This window comes from Artibeus jamaicensis, unplaced genomic scaffold (genome assembly GCF_021234435.1).
Source record: "Artibeus jamaicensis isolate MK-2021 breed Jamaican fruit bat unplaced genomic scaffold, CSHL_Jam_final scaffold_1964, whole genome shotgun sequence".
Taxonomy (NCBI): domain Eukaryota; kingdom Metazoa; phylum Chordata; class Mammalia; order Chiroptera; family Phyllostomidae; genus Artibeus; species Artibeus jamaicensis.
In genome coordinates this window covers 60754863-60774918 of record NW_026522030.1, presented here as the reverse complement: position 1 = coordinate 60774918, position 20056 = coordinate 60754863, and positions in this window count along the sequence as shown.

Sequence of the window (20056 nt, the reverse complement as noted above, 5' to 3'; positions counted from 1 at the left end):
AGGCCTACCTAAAAAAGATAGAAATATTTCAAATAAACAGCCTAGCCTTAATCTACAGGAATCAGAGGAACAACAACAAACAAAGTCCAAAGTGAGTAGAAGGAAGAAAATAACCAACACCAGAGCAAATTAAATGACATAGAGATTATAAGAACAATTCTAAGGATCAATAAATCCAGAAGCTGTTTCTTTGGAAAGATAAACAAAATCCACAAGCCTTTAACAAGACTCAGCAAGAAAAAAAAAGAGAGGACCCAAATAAGCACAATCAGAATGAAAGAAGAGAGATTACAACTGATAACACAGAAATACAAAGGATTGTAAGAAATTACTATGAAGACCTGTATGGCAAGGAATTTGAAAAACTAGGTGAAATGAACAAATTTCTAGAAAAATTAATCTTTCATACTGAATGAAGAAGAACCTGAAAGCCTGAGAGACAGATAAAAATTGGAGAAATTGTGTGCTGGAAATCAAAAATTCCCAGCACACAAAAGCCCTGGACCAGATGGTTTCACAGGAGATTTTTACAAAATAATTAAAGAAGAGTTAACCCCTATCCTTCACAGACTATTGCAAAAAATCAAAAAAGAGGGAAGACTCCTGAACACTTTTTATGAGGCTAGCATCATCCTAATCTGAAGCTCAGATAAAGATGCAACAAAGAAAGAAAACCACACGTCGATATCACTGATGAACATGGACTTTATTTAAATTCCTCAACAAAATATTGGTGAATTGCATCTGGCAATACATTAAAAGGATCTGACACAATGATCAAATGTAATTCACTCCAGGGATGCAAGGATGGTACAGATTTGCAAATCAATTATACAATGCAAATATAAACAAAAAGAAAGGCAAATATCACATGGTCATGTCAATAGATGCAGAAAAAGCATTTGATAAGGTATAGCACCCATTTATTACAACTGTACTTGAAAAACAATTAAAAAAAGAAAGAAAAGAGCAAGGGATACAGGACAACAGAAATTCTGACAACATATATCTTATAAAACTCATTCTAAATTTTATACCACCCAAAAACAAGGTAGTTTCTTGCTTATTGTTGGGTATATTTTTAAAGTCACTTCAAAAATTTTATAGAAGCAATAACCACACTTTTTACTGGATATGTGACTACATTTATGTCTTAAATATAAGGCATTATTCTTGCAAATCTAATCTTATTTTTTAAAAACTTTATCTTTGAAAGTATTGTATTTACATGATAACATTTATTACAAAGAAAACATGTATTTGTCTGATTTTGCAAAAAATAATAAAATGTTTCTTCATTCTTAAAACTAAGACTAACAAAGAGTGTCAACTGGACTAAAGTTCGTTTTTTATTTTGCTGATCAGAATAATAGAATACAATCTAAGTGCCCATAATTAACATTTAACCTATTAACTTTAGATAAAGATCAAACATTCAAACATATTAAACAAATAATTAAAGACAAAGCAACAGATATCAGTTAACTTGGAAAACACAAAACAATTAAGTTCAAGTTGGGTTGGTAGAAAAAACATGGGTTTTAGCTCCAGAGTCTAATTTCTGGCTGTATCACATATTATCTATGAGAAATGAACCAAATTCATCAGCTTTTCTGAGCTTCAGCTTTCTCAGTTATAAATTGTAAGCAAGATTTACATTTTGTGTTTGTGTGAGCATTAAATGAGATGACAGATACAATTCCCATCACATTACTTCATAGATTAGAGTCATTTAATTACTATACAAAAAAGAAAAAAGAACAAGAAAAATAGTTCTCAGTAGTTTAGAGATAATATATGAAAACAATACTCTTTATTTTTTAATGTTGTTCAAGTACAGTTGTCTCCATTATCCTACCACCACTTTCCCGGTCCCTACTCACACCTACCTTTCACTCTCAATACTTCCTCCTTGGGACTATGTCCATGGGTCCTTTATACATGTTCCTTGATGACCCTTCCTTTTTTTCCCTGCATTATTCCCTCCCACTTCCCCCCTGGTTACTCTAAGTTTAGTCTTTATTTCAGTGTTTCTGGTATTATTTTGCTTGCTTGTTTTTTTTTGTTGATTAGGCTCCACTTAAAGGTGAAATTATATTATTTGTCTCTCACCACCTGGCTTATTTCACTTAGCATAATGCCATGCAGATCCATCCATGCTGTCATAAAGGGTAGGAGCTCCTTCTTTCTTTCTGCTGTGTGTAGTAATCCATCATGTAAATGTAACACAGTTTTTTGATCTACTCATTTACTGATGGGCACTTAGGTTGCTTCCAGCACTTGGCTATTGTAAATTGTGCTGCTATGAACATTGGGGTTCATAGGTGCTTTGGATTGGTGTTTCAGAGTTTTTAGGATATAATACCAGCAGTGGTATTGTTGGGTCGATAAGCAGTTCCATTTTTTTTGTTTTTTTGAGGAAATTTATACTGTCTTCTACAGTGGCTGCACAAGTTTGCTTTCCCAACAACAGTGCACTGGATTTCCCTTTTCTCTAAAACCTCACCGGCACTGGTTTGTTGATTTTTTATGATGGCAATTCTGACCAGTATGAAGTGGTATTTCACTGTAGTTTTAATTTGCATCTCTCTGATAGCTAGTGATGTTGAGCATCCTTTCATATGCCTCTGGGCTCTGTGTAATGTTCTCCTTGGAGAAGTGTCTGTTCAAGTCCTTTTCCCATTTTTTAATTGGATTGTTTGTCTTCCTGAAATGAAGTCATGTTGATTCCTTTACATATTTTGGATATCAAAACCTTCTCCAAGATATCACTAGCAAATATATTTTCCCATATGGTTGGTTCCCTTTTCATTTTGCTGATATTTTCTTTAGCTGTGCAGAAGCTTTTCATTTTGATGAGATCCCATTTGTTTATTCTTTCCTTTATGACCCTTGCTCTAGGGGACATATCAGTGAAAACATGGCTGCACAGAATATCTGAAATTTTCCTGCCTATGTTCTCTCCTAGAACTTTTGTGGTACCATGACCTATATTTAAGTGTTTTATCCATATTGTTTATTTCTGTGTATGATGTAAGTTGGTGATCGAGTTTCCATTTTTTTTTTACATGTAGCTGTCCAGATCTCCCAACACCATTTGTTGTAGAGGCTATTTTCACTTCATTTTCTGTTTCTGCCCCCTCTGTTGAATATTAATTGGCCATAGGGCCTTGGAAAATTAATTTATTTCTGGGCTCCTATTCTCTTCCATTGATCTATGTGTCTGGTACTGGTATGTGCCGGTACCAGACTGTTTAGATTACAGTGGCCTTGCACTGTAATCAAAACAGCATGTACTGGCATAAAAACAGGCACATAGACCAATGGAACAGAACAGAGAACCCAGAAATAAACCCAACTCTCTACAGTCAATTAATATTCGACAAAGGGGACAGTAACATAAAATTGACTAAAAATAGCCTCTTCAACAAATGGTGTTGGGAGAACGGGACAGCTACGTGCAAAAAAATGAAAATTGAGCACCAACTTACACCATACACCAAAATAAATTCAAGGTGGATAAAAGACTTAAATATAAGCCACGATACCATTAAAAGTCCTAGAGGAGAACATTGGCAAGAAAATCTCAGATATTTCACACAGCAACTTTTTTACTGATATGTCCCCTAGAGCAAGGGACATAAAGGAAAGAATAAACAAATGGGATCTCATCAAAATAAAAAGCTTCTGTGTAGCTAAAGAAAATAGTATTAAAATAAAAAGACAACCAACTGTATTGGAAAACATATTTGCCAATGATACCTCAGACAAGGGTTTAATCTCCAAATTATACAAAGAACTTACATGACTCCACTCTAAGAAAACAACCCAATTAAAAAATGAGAAAAGGACTTAAACAGATATTTCTCCAAGGAGGACATACAGAGGATCCAGAGACACATGAAAAGATGCTCAATATCGCTAGCTATCAGAGAGATGCAAATTAAAACCACAATGAGATACCACCTTACACCAGTCAGAATGGCTATCATAAACAAAGCAACAAACAACAAATGTTGGAGAGGTTGTGGGGAAAAGGGGTCCCTAGTTCACTGTTGGTAAGAATGCAGACTGGTACAACCATTATGGAAAACAGTATGGAATTTTCTCAGAAAAATAAAAATGGACCTGCCTTATGACCCAGCAATTCCATTGCTGGGACTATATCCTAAGAACCCTAAAATACCAATCCAAAAGAACCTATGCACCCCAATGTTCATAGCAGCACAATTTACAGTTGCCAAGAGCTGGAAGCAACCTAGGTGCCCATCAGTAAATGAATGGATCAAAAAATTATGGTACATATACACAATGGAATTCTATGCAGCAGAAAGAAGGAGCTACTACCCTTTGCAACAGCTTGGATGGAACTGGAAAGCATTATGCTGAGTGAAATAAGCCAGGTGTTGAAAGACAAATACCATATGATCTCACCTTTAACAGGAAGCTAAACAACAAAACAAACAAGCAAGCAAAATAAAAACAAAGACACTGAAATCGAGAACAGCGGGACAGTGACCAGAGGGGAAAGGGAAGGGAATTTCAGGGGAAAAAGGGGAAGGATTTGCAGGAGCTAGTATAAAGGACACATGGACAACAGCTAAGGGGGGTGGAAAGGGGCTGGGCTGGGATGGGAGTAAAAGACAGAATACTGTAGTTGAAAAATAATTAAAAATAAAAATAAAAACTCAAAAAAATAAAATACATTTATAACGACAAAAAAAGAAGAAATTCAAATAGGTAGTAACACAATAGCCATGGAGATGCAAAGTACAGTATAGAAAATGAAGAAGCGAAAGAACTAGTACGCCTGGCCCATGGACATGAACAAAGGTGGGGGGATTGCCTCAGGGAGTGAGGCATACTTGGTGGAGTTGGGTAAAGGGGGGAAATCAGAACAACTGTAATAGCATAATCAATAAAATATAAATTTTAAAAAGTAAAAAAAAAGATTACAGTGGCCTTGTAAAATGCTTGAATATCAGGTATTGTGATCCCTCTTACTTTGTTGTCCTTTCTCAAAATTGCTGAGGCTAGTTCAGGTTGTTTATGGTAACATATATATTTTTGAAATGTTTTTTTTAATCTGTGAAATATGCCATTAGTGTTTTAATAGAAACTGCATTGAATCTTTAAGTTGCTTTTGGTAGTATATACCTTCTGATGATGTTACTTCTTTCAGGCCATGAACATGTTTTTATATGTTTTTATTTGATTGTGTCTTCCCTAATTTCTTTCTTCAGTGTTGTGTACTTTTCTAAGTATAGGTCTTTTATCTCCTAGGAACCTTATTTTTCTTGTTGCTATAACAAATGGGATTATTTTCCTGATTTCTGTTTCTGATATTTCATTGTCAGTGTATAAAAATGCCTTTGATTTCTTAATGTTGATATTGTATCTCTCTGCTTTGCAAAATTCTCTCATTAGGTCAAGTAGTGGTTTGGTGGAGTCTATAGTGTTTTCTCTGTACACTGTCATGTCATCTGCAAACTGGTGGGTTTCTTCTTCCTTTCCAATTGAATGCCTTTTATTTCTCTTCTTGTCTGATTGCTATGGCTAGTACTTCCAATACTATGTTGAATAGAAGTGGTGAAAGCAGATATTCTTGTCTTGTTTCTCATCTTAGTGGGAAACCTTTTATTTTTTTTGTGTTGAGTATGATGTCAGCTGTAGGTTTTTCACATGTAGCCTTTATTATGTTTAGGTAGACTTTTTCTACTCCCACTTTGCTGAGTGTTTTTATCATAAATGGGTACTGTACCTTATCAAATATTTTTTCTTCATCTCTTGCTATGATCATGTGATTTTTATCTTTAATTTTGTTTATATGATGTATTATGTTTATTGATTTGTGAATATTATACCATCCTTGCATCCCTGGGATGTTTTGTATACTATCTTTTTGATGTATTGCTGGATGTGATTTTCTAATATTTTGTTGAGAATTTTAGCATCTATGTTCATCAGCGATATTGGCCTGTAGTTTTCTTTTTTGTGTCTTAGTCTGGTTGGGGAATTAGGATATTGCTGGTCATATAACAAGAGTTTGGTAACCTTCTCTCTTCTCGTATTTTTTGGAATAGTCTAAGAATGATAGGGGTTAGTTCTTCCTTAAATGTTTTTGTAAAATTATTCTGCAAAAACTATCAAGTCTTTTTATATGTCACTTATTTTCCACATATTCCCAAATCCATTTTACTCATAAAACTTTAGTTATGCAGTATAGTATTTCAGTTCATTAATTTCAGTGTCCAAAACCCAGGACACTACTGACATTGAGAACCTAGAATAACTATCTGACTCCCTGTTCTTATGACAGATTTGACAAGTGGCTTGTTTTTTATCCTTCTGGTTAAATTCAATATTTGATCTTTTTGTTTAGAAATATGAATGATTCCTGGTTTGATATTCCTTGTTTATGTGGAATCTAACTCTGCCCTCAGGTCTGAGAGAGGCAGCTAAATCACAGATTAAGTAAGACTAAGAGAGTAACCAATACTCCACAATAAGTCTATTGCCAAGTCTAGTTACATATTAGTTATGTCACATCTCATTCTAATGGACAGGGCTGCGTACAGTCTTTTCTTATAAATATATGTTGTGTCCCTGTTCCTGGGCGCCAGATGTTGCAGACCCTGTCCAGCAGAGTCTGCCTGTTGTGACTTATGACAAGAATCAATGCACGGGCGACAATAATCCTGTGTGGAAAAAGGGAACAGGCACCACTCTTTCTCTCAAGGGGAGAGTGCCTATGGTGCCTCGGCCACTCCCTCAAGAGGGGAGTGCCTCAACCCTTGCCTAGACAGGCTTTTATTGTTTTCCTGGGGTCTTACATCATAGAGAGATTTATTATCTATCACATAGAATACTATTGTCTACATTCTAGGTACAATCAAGGAAAAAAAAAAGCATGCAAAGGGGAATGACGATGAGCTCATTAGCTCTCTCCTTGGGAGAATTCATACAGGCTTTGGAAATTACCTTGAAGATAGACAATTCACATTTGTTGTTCTAGACCAGGATGAGGAGGTTTTAGCAAGAGCAAGCCATAACAATCTGTATGCATTTTCTAGGCCTGATTCCCATGGGAAAACTTGGTTTGAAGGTCTGGTTTCTGCCCACCACTTAGCATCTGTAAGTTTTCCATACAGAGCTGAGTCACATTTGCCAGGCCAAGACAAATGGGTCCCCTAAAAATATATACTTTGGGAAATATTTTCTTGTTTTCCTTTCATTATTATATTCTATATACATCTTTCAAAGATGTGTTTTTGAGCTGAAACCTTGCTCTTGTAAATTATTAAGAAGCATTTAAATTTATGAGTTTTTAGTGTTGCTAAATGTCAGGTAGTAAATATTTTATTGAAATAGGTAGTCAAGAGTTAACTCAATAGAACTTTTCCTAAAACAATGAGAAGAAAAATTCATGTAAAAGTGTGTGTATGCCTAATGTTTGATTGTTTGGAAGCATACAAAATACTGACAATGTTTTAAGATGCTACAAGTTGCCCAATTTAATACAAAATACCTACTTTACTGGATGTCTCTTTCAACCAATTTACCAAAATCAACTTTATCTGATATTTATTTAGATTTATAATCTATTCCTTGCCTTCAAAGCACCCTAGGTCATCTCTCATACTGGTTTTTAGCCAAGTGAGCCCATTCACTGGAATCCATAAACCTTCTAGGTGTCCCCATGCACTGCATTCACTCTGCTGAGGCACTGATATGAAGTTGCATGTTTTCGGCCTCTATTTCTTGCTTCTCCCACAAGAATGGAAGGATCTCGGGTCCAAAGGGAGCAATAAATCGACTCACAAACTAATTTTCACTGTAAGTCAACAAAGGGGCTTGCATCATTTACTAGAACCAGCAAGTGCCCCTCAGGGTTCCCTTAAGTTTTCATTACATAGTAGTTGATGACATTTACACAAGAGAAAGGGGGTTAATTTTAAATAAAAAGAAACAAGTTAGAATTTCCACTTCCTTAGACAACTACTCTCTACTTCCTTATTATGGTGAGTTGTGTTCATTCCCAGAAGTCATCTCTGTTTGGTAGGTTCATCAGACCTGGGTTAGCAATGTTTACGAAAGTGTTCAATATGCTGCCACTGTTCTTTTCCTATCAGGTTGGTCCAAATACTATAACTTGAAGTCTCTTAGATTTTTTGCTGCTTTGTTCTATTGCATGCAATAAGAATTATTATAGTTTTACTCACACATAGCAAATACAAGAAAAATTACTCAGAAAAATCAAAATAATATTAAATAGCTGTCTAAATCAGTTCCCTTCCAAGTATAAGTATAATGATGTACTAAGAATAAATTTTAGAAAGCCAATGAATCTCCTCTAAAGTTCCAATTACAGAGTTACAAATTCTAGAATTTTCAATTGTGTAATAATCACATTTATTCTAATCATTTCTCCTTTAACATTGCTGCCATAAGAACTCACTCCCTCTGGAGCCTTTCTAAGTAATAACAACAACTCCTTATTAATGCCTTAGGAACATTTACTTAGAAATCATGATTTTTATAAGAATCTTTTGATAAACTCTTGATAGCACCTAAATTTCAATATAATATTCTGTATTTGTACACATTTTATTTTGAAATTAAGCATTTGTAATTAAAACAGGGTTTGCTTGTACAAGTTAATTCAACAACTCCAATATGTTTGGATTTTGGAATTTATAATGCATTCTAATGTATTTAACCTATTAGAGTTTATTCAAAACTTGCGTCTAAACTCTGGTCACAAAACCAAGAGTACTTTATATTCAGCCCTTGTTAAACAAAAATACAAGGGGCAGAGATTGGTTTTTAGTTCATGCTATTTTAAGAAAGAAATCTGTTTGTTGATTTCTAGTCACATGGAGTAGAAATGCATTTTTGAACAAGCAAATGAATTAAGTATCTAGCAGGTCCTCCTCTTCGCTGCTTCAGTAGATAGATGACATAAATAAATAAGTGTTACCTTCTCCACTGAGATGTCTCCTTGCTGTTCATTTGAATTCATATTTGTTGTAATAAGAGATATGGTTACCAGCACATGACAGTACATTGTTCAAAAATAGTCACTGCATTTATTTCTCAACTCAAAACCTCATCAGAAGGGAGAGATACCCAACTGACTAGCAAATGCAGAAGGAAGAGGTCAAGGAATTCTCCAGCTTATAGATTTTTAAAAGATTACTTTCCTTGTTAAAGCTTTATCATGTTTTCCTTGTCCTTTTGTTCTAACAAAGTAGATTTTTTCCCAGGGTTTTTTTGTTTTGTTTTGCTTTTGCTTTTGTTTTGTCTTTAAAAGATTTCTTCATAGAAACCAAATAAATCTCTTCTGGGATAGATATAAAAAGGGTTTTTTTTTTAACTTAACTTTGTGGAGTAATTTTTATTCCCAAGTAAGCACTGGATATCTGACAGAGACTTTTAAACGAATTTCATTCACTAACCTCCCAAGGGTAAATGTACAAGCTTACCTTCTGTGTTTTCTGTAACTGCAGCTGAAGCTAGAATTCTTCTCTCTCTTGCCCTCTAGTGCAGCTTGTCAATATAACATTGCTTATCCCTCATGCCTCCTTCACAGAGTTTACCTGTTTAATGGAACTACACTACATTTGCTGGGACTTATTATTTGTACTCCACCCATGGCAGACAAGAGCCCCCAAATTAATGAGATGTGGTAGGGTAAAAAGAAGAGAGATTTTGCAAAGTAAAGGCCCTGAGAGTTAAGGGGGAAAACAATCTGGTTGAAACAGTTTGTGTCACTTATTGTTTCTAAGAGTACTGCTACCTACATAAAGGAAAAAATGTAAAGACTACAAGTGAAGAAATGTCTCTTTGGTTCCACTTGTGTGGATAAAAGGAACGAAAGAGCATAAGCTTGCAGTAAAGCAGGATCTCTCCTTGTTGCCACCAGTGCCACCACAGCCACGGAGTTCAAATGCAAGATTTACTTTTGAGGATAAAAAAGCCATGCTGATGTAATATATAAATATTTTAGACAGTGTTGATATTTTAATAAAGGCAAATAAATAGATAAATCTCACAGATTCTTCTGTTTTCTTTGATTTTCATGCAGACTATTTCTGTCGTCTCGTTTTTAAAGTCTGCAATCTTCAAGGCATGGCCAAAATACATGGATATTGAACAACAACCTAAAACAGCTTTTATCTTCCTTAAAAGAAAGGTAAAAACACTATTGTCAATTAAGCTGACATTAGGTCTTTGTCTCACCTGGGTCCTAATGTAAATCAATCACTTAAAATACTTTTGACTACATTCCAATTTCAACTGATATGAATAAAATACGTGAGCTTAAGCAATAAATAATATAAACTGAAACTATTGTTTGTAATGAAAGTTGTGCTAAGCTGAAGTAATTATGCTTTTAGCTGTCCCTTGCAGCATTGATTCTCCATAATCCCTCTCATTTCCTGAAAATAGCTAAATCGAATGGTGGTGCGAAATACAAACCGCAGAATAACTAATTCAGGTCAACGGGAGCTTCAGTTCTTAACTACTTAGCCAATTTGATTAAGAGGCAATTATAATTCAGATACTATATGACTCAAATGGCTGGAAATTTTGAGATACTTCTACTATGTTATGTTAAGGGCAGAAGTCATTTCCTTTAGCCTAAGACAAGATAGCACAATGGAAAATGTATTCAGTTTATTCAGTATAGATGCTTGTATCTAAAGTTCTTGGAATCTGAACTAGTTCACTTGTATTACAAGTTTTGTCTTCCAAGAGAGTAATTTGACTCAAAATAGTCTAAACCAGGGTTTCTCAGTCTAAGCACTCTTATAACCTTGGGCCAAATACTTTGTTGTTGGGGATTGTCCTGTGCATTGTAGGATGTTCAGCAGCATCTCTAAACACCACATACTGAATCCCAGTAGTACCCTCATCACTCACCCAACTTGTGACAACCAAAAATGTCTCCAAATATTAACAAATGTCTCTGAAAGGGATCATTTTGCACAAAAGAAAAAGAAAACAAACAACAACAAATACCTCTCCCAGTTGAGAACCACTGATCTAAATCAATACTTTCACTTATGTTAGTAACAAGGACTTTGATAATGGTAATAAAATAGTACATCAAATAAGTACAATAGATATATACCATACTAGTCACTCTGCTTTTATTTCTTCTCATCCTCTACATAATCTGGTGTGATAATTTTATGCAGTATTATAGATAAGCAATCTAGAGTATGACAAATTGTTTCAATATTATATGGTAACTGGAAAGCCAAAAATTGAGCCTAGATCGGACAGATTTCAAAGCCAATATTTTTCCTATATACTTTTTAGACAATTGATGCTTATCAGTACCTTAAGTACCAAATATTATGATGACCTCCAACTCTAAATGAGGTCAGTACCTGGAACTGTCACTGTTATTTTGAAAAGAATAAAGATATAAACAATTTCAAAGGATTAATCTAAAGTAATGCATAAGTAGAAAGTATAACCCTTTGTTCTGATTATAAGCAAATATACCAGCAGTTACCCAAACTTTTATCAGGAGGGACAGAGTGCTTGCTATTTAACTGATCCCATTCACTACCCTAATACTCAAACACAGAAGCTAATATGGGGAATGCTTATGCTACAAATAAAACTATCAGTGTAAGAGACCTAAAATAAGACACGATTCCAACATTTTTATGTAACAATATTCCATCACCTCTGCTTCATGACCCAGAATTTGTGGTGTAAATAATTTAAAATAATAAAAGTGAGATAACACCTGGTGTATGTGGACCAGATATAAAACCTGTGTCCAAAAAGAGTGGCAAAGCCCTGAGTGGCAGAGGAACATTCTATTTATGATTCCTTTTTTCTCTGATATTGTCCGTTCTCAAAGTTTCTGCTCCCCAAATCAATATTTTGTTGATATTTATGTATAGGAAACAGACGGCCATCTTGAAAGAGTCGTTTGCTTTGATTTTGTTATTGAAATCATGTATGGTAATCTGTAGAAAAGCAGCATATGTACTTCTGTTCATTGTTTTATATTTTCCTTGTTATAAATAATTCAGAGACTAGAAACTCATCTTTATGTAGCATTCACCTTATCTTATGCATTGACCCAAGTACAGAATTACATAAATTGTTATTCATTCATTTATTGGCTTATCTGAACATAGGTTAGGAAACATGTTAATTGATAGGCTACAAAGAAAACTAAAATGAAGTTTACTTTCACTGTATAATACCCTGGTCCTTATGGCAACCAAAGCAAAAAAGTCAGGAATAAAGTGAGTTATTGTGTAGAGATAACATGATAACAAGTATCTTTCTTATCACATTAGCATCTATTTCCACTGTTTATAGGAAACATCTTTATCTGACTACTGAATTGCAAGTAAGGATCTGCTCCTAGAAAATGTCTGACTCAAACAGGGACACTGATGAGACAAAGATCAAATGTCATGACAATTAATACTATGATTTCACTCCTTACTTCAAAGTGTTATAAAAATATCTTCACATACTGGCTACTATCCACCTGCACTGACCTAAAGAACCTGGGCTATAAATATACAAGGATGAAGATGACAAACATAAAATCAAAGAATAACTGAAGATCTGTCACTCACACAGGCTTTGAAAATTATGCCTCTTGCATAAATGACTGTGCTTCTTCAAAATACAGAGACACAAAGTGATACACATTTTAAACACACACACACAGGTCTTTAATGCAAACAAGTTTATTGATATTCATCCCTATGTTCTTCTATTATTCAAGTCAACTGCTGAACAAATGGAGAAAGAGTAGAGTAATTGGTTCTGTATGCCATGTTTCATTCCTTTACAACATTAGAAGTAGTTCATATTAAATAAGAGATATGTTAATATATATCATATAATTTCTCACTGAAAGGAACTTAGCAATTATGTAGTCTAATTGATTTTTAATAATTTTAGTCATGTGAACATCTATCTATTCAAAAACATTACTCAAAGGGAATTTTCTATGAAACAAATACAACAAACTATAGCACAACTGCTATGAGAATAGAGTTCCCTGGTCTACATTCTCTCCCTCTATGCCTCTCCCTCACTCACAGAGGGGATGTGCAGAACCCCTAATATTCAAAGGGATGCTCTTTGACTATTATTAATTCTAAATCTGCTGTTCTACTTTTAAGGGAAGATAATAATGCTCAGAAAAATAGTGGAGAATACCCAAGGTCATTGATTAGCAAACATAAAGACTGTAACTTAAATCACCTCCTATTAAAGTTCATTATAATTTTGACTTGATTTACCCTGTTGCAAACCTCACACATACACACACACACACGTACACATTTTTCCCTTTTGGGTATAAGGAAACAATTTAGAAATTATGTGTCTAATGTACAACTCAACAGTCTGCTTTGTATCTTATTAGAGTCCAAAATGAGAATGGTCAGAATCATAAGAACCTTTCATTTTTCTTCATGTCCAATTTCCATGTCCAGAACTAACCTAAAAGGTTGTTGCTTCAATGTATAAATACTGAATGGTAGATCCAGGGATAGTACTGATATCAGAAAGATTTCTTAATCCAGTCGCTTTTATGTGCTTTACATTATTTCTTATGTGGGCTATTATTTGTCTTGATATTCCAGGGTTGTTTTATCCAACTGACACAAATATTAAGGTAATACTCACTAGTAAGGATAAATCACTGCAAAGAAATAGATATCTATATATCTTAGGAAGAAATGCACATGTACACACATAGCTAGCCAACCAAATCACATTTCCAACACCTATTCCCTATGGGTTTTAGTATTTGTTTTAACCCTCTCCAAATATAATTTAAATTGATTTTTTGGTTGTTTGTTTTGCTTGTTTATAAGTAACCCCTTCAAATTACAAATAGATGTGTAGGAAACAAATATGACATTCAGGCTACTCACTAAAGCATTTTCTTAGAGGAAAAAAAATGCCTGCTAGGAGTTTGCATTCTAATATACTGTAGAACTCTTACTTTACAAATTTTAGCAACACCGAGCTAAATTACGAAGTAAATGACAATTTAATCTTTCTACTACTACAGGGTATTGTGAGTTGTTGCCATTGTGCACTAAGAAGAATGCCCTGTGCCTTTGTGAGTGTGTGAGTGTGATGTGCGTGAGTGTGCACATATATGCGGCCATCTGAAGTTCACATGTTTTTCCACCTAAACTCTCTTCTCGCAGGTTTATTAAATTACATCAACATTCGACAAATATCTTCTTTGCCAACATTAATGTTAGGAAGAGTATTTTAAAATCCTCTAAAAGAATAATTTCCCCTTCAAGCCAGAATATCAAACTCTGACCAAATTCAGTACAAGCCAGGAACTATAGCTGTTTTAGTCATAGCACTGAACTAGGTAGATATACAAAATCCGGATTGTTTCCTTATACCTGAGAGGGGGAAAAAGTGTGTGTATGTGTGTGTGTGTGAGAGAGAGAGAGAGAATGAGAAAGAGAGAGAGGGAGAGGGAAGGTGGAGGGAGAGGGGAAAAAAGGCAATTAAGCTAATGCAAGTTGGGTGTCACAAGGTTATAGATATTTCAAGAGCTGAGCAATTTACCGTCTGGAAAAGGAGAAGAGCTCTTGCATAAAATGTCCCCCAGTTCAGATTTATTATGCTTTTAGTTGTGTTATATGTGATACAATTAGCAGGAGGTGCCAATAAGGCGTTCTCTCAAGGACGTGGTCATCCTGTGCCATCTGTTATTAATTGCATTGTCCTTTCCACATCCAGCTAGAGGGGAAAAAGTTCTCTGAGAAACACCTGCAAATTCTCACAGCACAATGACTAGAATTTTAAAATACTTAAACAAGAAGGAAAATTCTAATCTCTAAAACTGCCCACCCTGAGTTGAAAAAGAAAAATTTATATAATGGATCCTGATGCAGCAGAATTCTCTGTTACTGACATTTTTTTTCTTTTTTGTCACTGTATTCTGTTACATCAATAGCTTTTCAGGCAACATAACATATAAACAGAAAACTGTACTTGAAAAATAACTAAATAAAATTTTAAAAAACATACTATGTAAGTGAAAATGAATAATTAGAACATTCTCCTGGAAATACAGCCATCCTCTATAGGGATGAGTGAAAATTCAGATGTTTATGTACATTTTTATAAAACCAGGAAGCAAAGATAGCAAAAATTGACTGCAAGATATATTTTTGTTTTCATTTTGTTTTTGTGTCAGATTCTGGCATGTGTGGTGATTCATCAGTCTCAAGAATCCTGTTCTGAAAAATTAATATTCTTATAAATATGCAAATATTGTCTACATTTAGCATCTATTTTTATAGATATAATTTCAAAATATGAATCATTACATGATGCTATTAGAATATCAATAGCTATTAAAACAATTTAAACTGATTTCAGAAGCACTAACTTACTTTTAACCATCTGTGCTGCCTGTTCTTTTCTGATTTCCACTGGACTTGATTGAATCTGTGAGAGCAGGCAACTGCTACTGCCTGTCTTCCTTTCTCTTCTTGTGTTTGAACAGGAACGAAAACTCCGCATGCTACAGGGTGAATCCCTAAAACACTTCACAAGAATGCTTTAGGTCTCCATTATGGCCACTAATTTGAAATATTTCTAATAATAGCATTGAAATCCTTTTCAGAGGTTGAGTAAAGGAGATGTTTTAAAGGAAATGACTGCTATTTAACTGATACTTTTCTGGAAAAGAAACAAAGAGTTGTTACCTAGCTTAACCACTTACAGGTTGCTTGACAGTTAAATTACCTATCTGGTCTTGTGCACCTAGTTGTACCAAATCTATTTACAGAAACTTGACAAGGGAAAATAAAACCCTCCTCAAAAGAGTGTCATAAGTTATGGCTAATGCAAGTAAATGTAAAACAGAAAAACATTTTCCTTATACAAGGTTTCAGATACTAAATTAGGGAAGTTCTCTATGCTTCTAACACATTGTTATATTAAAAATATACAGTAAACTTAATTTCATGTATTAAAAATCAAATATTAAAAGATTATTTTGAAATGTGGTTACAATTGACTCATTTTATTGAAAAAGGCAATTCCCTTGCACCGGCAGCCTCAGAAACTGTTCAGTTTTGTATACTAAGCGTACTTTTCTGTTTGACTATATTGATTATCTCTAGCTTCTCTCATCCGTTGGTTCTTCTGAGATACGCTCCACTTTGCTCTCCGGTTAAAAAATATCTCTTTGCTGTCATAATTCCTATTGTTTATATCATTGTATATAATTTAAAGGATGTGATTTGATGGTTATAGTATTAAATAATTCAAGGATATAGAATAAACATTCCCCAATAAATATTAACAAATGAAAACTGCCTTTTTTGTGACCTGTATTTTAGATAGAATTATTCAAACAGCATGCCCAAACTGCTTTATACAGTTACTGTCTGTCTTTCAGAAAAAGAGTACATCCGCTCATTATTTTTTAAAGACAAAGAATATCTAAATAAAAAAATTACATGCAGGAACACACTGCTTGAGTTAGTAACTACATTAATGCTGTCTAGGTAATGATTTTCATTGTCGTGGATCCTGCAATGATCAATCAAAATATCAAAGCATTAAATGTTCTTCATTTCCTTTTCTTTGCTTCATGCTTGTATTCTGTTGCCTTTTGATACTACTTTCAGTTAACGGTAGAACCGAGCAAGTAACTTTAGGACCTCAGAAGTGAGTTAGTATGGACTGAGTACGAATCTCTCCTAGGGGAAGATGCACATTACAGCAATGAGCTGATAAATTATTCTACTAAGATCTAGTGTTTAGACACTTAGTCACAGAGACACAAGATCCTAGAATGTCCACTGAACAGTTCATCTAAAAAATGTGTTTTAGTCAGCATGGATTAATATGTGATAATGATATGCCATGCCATAATAAATGCTAATGCAGTCTTGAATAGTATGCACCAAGGTGGAGCAGACCCCTGACATATACAAATTCAATATCCTTGCATTTGCAATTTATGTATGACCAGGGAGGTATATAATATATACTAATTTAAATGACAATGCTAACACTTACCTCATAACTAAGAGTTGACCGAAATAATATATTTAAAGCTCCCATTCTGGACTGAAATCCTATTTAGTATATGGAAACCTAATCAAATACTCAAACCCAAATGCTACTTCTTGGGAATTTCTTTAACTGTTAGTGGATTTTTAAGGTCTTAACCATAGCTTCCAAAAATATAAAAGTTTGCGTTGTGGTACCTGGGAAAAGGCAAATAATATAGCAATAAAGTGAAGAGGTAAAAGCTCATTTTTTTTCTTGTCAGAAGAGACAAGGTTTTGAGATCTGGCTCTCTCATGGTGGTTTGCAAGTCCTTAGGCTAGACCTTAGGCAAGATATAACCAGGCTAGATCTCAGTTAGTAAGTAGAATTTCTGTAATGAAATCTGACTGATGAGGGTTCTGAACAAAACAAAAACTAATTGTTAGTTGGGGTAAAAGTAGTTATTAATAATTCCACTGGGCACTAGTCAGATCTTTCTGAAATCTCTATTTTTGTTCTAGCCAGGGTATATACAAAGATACATTTATAAATTAAAATGATTGAATAATTAGTTCTTGGAAAAACAGGTTGATGGAGAGCAAATGAAGGTCTTACACAGATAGTACTTTATGGAAGACTGATAATACCTGCATTCCAAAGTTTAAGGTTAGTCTGTGGTCAGTAGAAAGTGTAGAACAACTCGATGAAGTTCCAGAGGTTAAAACTAGCACCAATGAGCAAATGCTGAATTTGTTCACATTTTATCTTCATATTGCAGGACAATATTAATCCTATCAGAGTATTGCCATATTAAGTGAGGGATTACAATAAATAACTTCTAATTCTAAATTTCTATAATTCCCTTGAATCTCATTCTTATGGAGATGCTGTGGACATTTTCTTTGTTCATCCATTAATTTTTTGAGCATATACTAAGAAAAGGCCTACCACTAGTGGGGGCTATGTCAGATAACATTAATATTTATATAATATTAAACAATATTTACTCTGCACTTACTAGAACATATGCCTAATTGTGTTATATGGATTACTTCATTAATTATCACAATATCCCTATTACTATGTCCATTTTATAGATGTGAAATGTTTGAGAAGTCCTCTGGCTCAAACTTGAAGGTGAGAGACTGGGACATTTTAATGAAATTGAAAAAAAAAATCTTGTCTGCAAGTTAATGGTGATCTGGATAGAACTTAAAAGAACATACCACTTTTCTTAATACTACATTTAATATGGAATGCTCTTAGCTAATTTCAATTTTCTTCTGATTTATTTTGCTTTCTCCAACAGACAGATCTTTACTAAAAAATATTTTTTGGTGTTAACCTTAACTTTCACATACAAAAAAAACCTGTCTTTTTGAAAAGGCATTTAAAAAAAAAAACAACTTCTAAGATTTTGTTACAGATTTATTTTCTGTACTGTACAGAATATATTAATTACTAATACATTGTTACAATAGCTCCAAGGTCCTCATTACAAACATCAATGTACATTAATGTATTAAAATCTGCAGATGTTTGTAAATTTGTTCCTGAATATTTTGATTATTTCAATATTTTTATTATTATTCTACTTGATTTTTCAGGTGAAGTAAAGTAGAAATAAAAGTAAAAGGAATTTTAAATTCAGCTTCTGTTCCATACATACACTGAAAGTTTCCAGTATTCTTTGCTCTTCCAGTTAATCCATTTTCTGAATCTTTGTGGCTACTTCACTTCATTATCCCCCTTTTGTATAATAAGTGGGTTACAAGGCTCCCACTGCTCCCTTTGCATAAGCATGTGCATACTCTGCTTTTCACTTCTTCTGCACAGCTAGTTAACACTTAAAGCCAATTGAAGTTCATTACAAAAGAGAAAGAGAATAAATAATACTGTGTCTGAAAAATATCAAGAATTTTATAACATTTATTTTATTTTTGTTTTATGGATTTTGATTCACGAAAATCCCGTACTGTTCTGGGACTAATCTGTTTTTGCTTTTCCTTCCCCAAGCTAAAATGCCCTTTTGATGGGGTTTTGGTATCAAGACTGAGGTTGGTATCTAGAAAGAATGATGTAAAAATTAGCTTCTGACTTTAAATAGATGCAAGTGTCGAGATGTGATTTGAAAATAAATAAATAAATGAATAAACCCAACTGTAACAAAAAGAAATGCCTCTGTCCCAAATGAAAAGATTGTTTAAGGACTAACACAGGAAATGAACAAGAGATCAATCAGTCCATTAACACAGGAGGAGCAAGTGAAATAACATGCCTCAAGTGAATGTGCCACAGTGAACGTGCCACGAGGGACCAGAGGCGAAGACCTCTCTGTTAACACAGACTAGAACAAGCAGCTTGACACCAGAAATACACTGGGATGAACAGAAATGAAATAGATCGTATCCCTATTCCTAACATTAACTATACACAAATCCTAATAACAATTCCTTACACAATAACCTCTCATTCTAACCTCAATAGAAATGCCAGCTTTCTGAATTGGAACAGTGATTTCCCAAACAGATGTCAGACATTAGCCACTGGCCTTAGCTGCCATCAATATTAATCAGCTAATCTTAACATTAGCAAAACATATGCATCTTAAGGTTGACTTGTGCTACTATTATGTGGAGGACAATTATCAGCAAATTCAAATAATTAGGATGATGTCAGCACATATATTGTCAATTATAATAATCTTTTTTTCTAAAAAAAACCCCACAAATGTCTCTCCTTGTTTTATTAAGGCCATTATTGTCACAAAGTTTATGTGCTTGAATTTCCCAAATCCATGATAATGACATGCAAAACATTTCTTTCCCTCAATCAGTAAAAATGACTATAGCAAAATATGTTTGTGTGCAAAAAATTTGCTACCCATCTGTGTATAGGCTGTTTTCTGTATCTTTTCATTAATAGTTACAATTAACTACACATAAATATGTTCTGACAACTTTCTCATAAAATATTATTTAAGAAAAAATGAAATCACTTCAGAACATAGCAATGG